This window comes from Nothoprocta perdicaria, unplaced genomic scaffold (assembly GCF_003342845.1).
Source record: "Nothoprocta perdicaria isolate Ctin4 unplaced genomic scaffold, notPer1 scaffold_396, whole genome shotgun sequence".
Lineage (NCBI taxonomy): Eukaryota > Metazoa > Chordata > Aves > Tinamiformes > Tinamidae > Nothoprocta > Nothoprocta perdicaria.
The window spans coordinates 240,410-244,507 of record NW_020455639.1 but is presented as its reverse complement, the minus strand read 5'-3'; positions in this window follow the sequence as shown (position 1 = coordinate 244,507).

Sequence of the window (4,098 nt, the reverse complement as noted above, 5' to 3'; positions counted from 1 at the left end):
CCTGATGTTTGCTGAAGTTCATACATTTGTTTTGCTTCGGTCACCATTTGGATTGACTTTGTAAAAAGGAACTTGAACCTCTCACCTCCTGCTTAGAACTGTTCAAAAAATGAATATGGATTTCTCCTCTATCTGAACTCCAGTACCTATATAGACAGCAATACAAATCTTACAGGGATGGAGATCAAGCAAGTAAAAGAAAGGCAACATGACAGGAATGTAGTCAGATGGGAAAAAAAGATATCTTAGGTTTCTGATATTGATTGTGTTCCTGCAGTTTTTTCATTAACTCATCTTTGTAAACAAACAGGAATAGATGAAATATGTATTTCCATAATTTACATGTTAAGGAACTTTAATAGATTATTTTTTAGAACAAATGCAATAAATTGATTTTTTTTTTTTTTTTTTTTTTTTTTTTTTTTTTTGTCATTTGTGTCTTCAGCTGGATCACTATTCAATTCCACCTGTTGCACTCATTTTACTGTTCAGGTCATTGGAATACATCAAGTCATCCATCAGTTTTATATTGGAATACATCAAGTCATCCATCAGTTTTATGCTGTATGAACAGTAACATCTTCTGGGAATGTAAGCACAGAGTGCAAAGGTGGTATTAGTGAATTGTTCTTTGGGAATAAACAGGTAAACTTGTCTCTTTTTGCCATGGGATTTAGTTCAATTTATTATCTTTCCATTCCTTTCCTATATATGTCCATGTGTTCAGTAAATACATATTTAAATTAGAATTTAGTGAAGAGAACTGATATTGATCGAAAGATGAGAAATTAGAAAATGTATTTTTCTATATCACTCTGCCATTCATCTTTGCTCATCTAGAAAATGCAGCTAATTGTTTTATAAAATTATTGAAGAAAAATTTTCATTCAAGAACACATTTATCTGAATTCTCTCAAATAGACTTAAAATTTGATTTCTTTATCTCTTCACTATTTTCTGGACTAGCAATTTCCCATTTCTGAAAGTACAGAATAATTCTAATGATGATTCATTAAGACAAGGTAAAGCTACCAAGATAAGGTGCATGTTTTAAACATTTTGTTTTTCTGAACAAGTCTCCAAAATGACACTGTCATTATTTCCAATGGTTACACTGCACAGTCCCATCAATTATGTTAGAGGTAGTCTGATCAAGTCCTTTTTTCTTCTGCTCCTCTCTTGCTCCTTAAACTAGTTTTGTTGTGTTGTTGACATTGCCCTCTGACGGGAATTCACCCTAGTGAATTCACTGTCACATCTGAGTGAATTAAAAGTTACCTCTGATCTAGTGAGGTGACCAAATCCAGAGAATCATTGCTAGAGTTTCTAGGACAGGTAGTATTAATTTAGGCTAACTTAAATTAATACAATTATTGCTTATGATCCTAAGAAAAAAATAGCAGAGTCACAACTATGGACTTCAGGAGAGCAGACCTCAGCCTGTCTGGGCACGAGTCCTTCTTGGAAGAATCCCATGAGAATTCTGGAGGAAAAAGGATGCAAGAGTGCTGTTGATTTTCAAGGATATACTCATTCAAACTCAAGAATGGTCTATCTCAACAAAGAGAAGATTAAGCAAAGGTGTCAGAAGATTTGCTTTCACTTTAGTAAGGTTTTTAACATTATATTTTGTAACATCTTCAGAGACAAACTGAAGAAGTATGGGCTAGATAAGCAGACACTGAAACAGATTGAAAAGTAGCTGAACTCTTACACTCAAACGGTTGTACTAAGGGACATAAAGTCACATTGGAGGCCAGTCAACTGTAATGTCCCCCTGGGGCCTATACTGGGGCCAATGCTGTTTAACTTCTGGATGATGGAATTATGCGCCCTCTCAGCAAGTTTGCTGATGATATAAAACTCTGAGGAGTGGCAGATACACCCAGTGATTGCAGTGATATTCACTGGAGCCTGAGTATCCAAGGGTATCCAACCTCCTAAAATGGGCAGAAAAAAAATTGATGAGGTACAACAAAGGGCAATGCACCAGCACACAATGTAGGTCAGACCCACAGAGAGAAGCTTGACAAAGCTGAGGCAACATGGACCAGCAGGTCGAGGGAGGTGATACTTTCCTTCTGCTCAATATTGTTGAGGCCACACTTGGAGTGCTGGGTCCAACTTTGGACTCCCYGGTACACAAGACTCATGGTGCTCCTGGACTGAGTCCTATGAAAGACTACAGAGATGATGAAAGGACGTGTGCATTTGGCACACAAGAAGAAGCTAGGAGAGATGGGTCTGTTTAGCCTAGAAAAGTGAAGATTCAGGGAAGATCTTATCAGTATTTATCAAGATCTGAAGGGATGATGTAAAGAAGATGAGGTTGGAGTCTTCTCTGTGGTGCCTGGTAGTAGGACAAGGGGCAAAAGGCATAAATTGAAACACAAGGAAATTACATTTGAACAGAAKAAATACTTTCTCACTTTGAGGTGAGAACCTGGAACAGGTTGCTCAGAGAGGTTGTGGAACCTACTTCCTTGGAAACATACAAAACCAGTTGGATATGGTACTAGGCAATCTTATTCTAAATGACCTTACTTGAGCAGGAGTGCTGAGCAGATGCTCTCCAGGTGTACCTTGCAAGCCCAGATCTTCTGTGATTTTATCAAAATTTTGAGAGAAAATCTATTCTCAAACTGACTCTTCATTAAACATCTACAGTACATGATTACCAATATCTCTCTATACAGTTAGTTAGGTATAATTTATGTGAAATCATTTRAATGACAGATCCTATTATACTGTGCCTTGTTCTTTTTAATCATAATACCATTCAATAATTGCTTTTAATTTTTTAAAGAGTATTCACTGCCATTAGCACCAACAAAAAGAAAACAAGAAACAACTGTAATAATAATAAAAATATTTAAAAACATAGGATACATAACATTACATTACAATAATACTTTGAAATTCCATTTATATAAAGTAAATTTAAAATTCTAATTTTCAAATATTTATCAGTAAAATATATTAGTCATGTCTCACTCTTTCTGCCTAGAGAAAGTTAGACTATTCAGAACTCATTGAAGATAATAAATCCTTACTCAGAAACTCTAAACTTTCTCTTTTATGCAGCATTAAATGTGATCACATTTATTTTGCTGAATTAAGTATTTCAAGGATTCATATTTTGAGAGGTGAAAAATTGGGCCACAATTTTAATAAGCTATACAGTTGGAACAGCTATAACTTTATTATTATAATAATAAAGTTCTAAAACCAGTTCTAAAAACACAAATTTTGTTACCTCCTTATGTCTTCAAAGTACTTGTCTAAACTGCTTTCTGAAAAGCCTTTGATCTGATAATGGTTTTCAATGTATTATATGTTAATGGTTTTCAATGTATTACATGTTTTTGATCCTTGTAAAGAGATCAAAATTTGCTATCAGTTGCTGATATGGTGTCCACATTGTAGCGCTTCAGCATTCTGCTTTAACTCATGCTGGAGTCAATTGTGCATCGATTCCTGCATTTCAAGACAACATTTCCACAGGCTGACTAGAAATATGTGGAAACTTGCACTGCCTTGGTTGCTCTTGCATCTCTAGTGTAGTGGCATGGTAGTGCAGCTGCTTTTGTCAGTTCAGTGGGAAGCCTACCATATGCTCACATATGCTCAGACATAGGAAAGTACACAAGCCCCTAGCAGAGACTCTTCTCATAGGTGTTTGTCTTTAAAGTCATGTGTTTTCATGTGCCAGATCTAGCTAAGATACCATACTAACATTTCTAAATATGAACATATACTCATCTGTCTTAGAATATATTATCACAGCATATCTTAACATCATATTATATTGTGATAAGTTGTTAACATATCAGTTGCAAACAAGAATAATCAGAAGAGAACGGACTGATAGAGCAAAAGAAATATACTTAATTTAAGGATTTAAGGAACAAAAGAGAAGTCATTTTTTTTCCCCAAATATTTATTTCTGCTTTTCTGGCAGTTAGATTTTTTATTTTTTTTTTATCATTTCAGCATCTAGAGATCCTGATAAATTGTGTGGTGAAGCAGTCACAACATTCATCCTAACACGGTTCTGAGACCCAATAGATAGTTGAGGTTTCATAATTACTAAGAGAC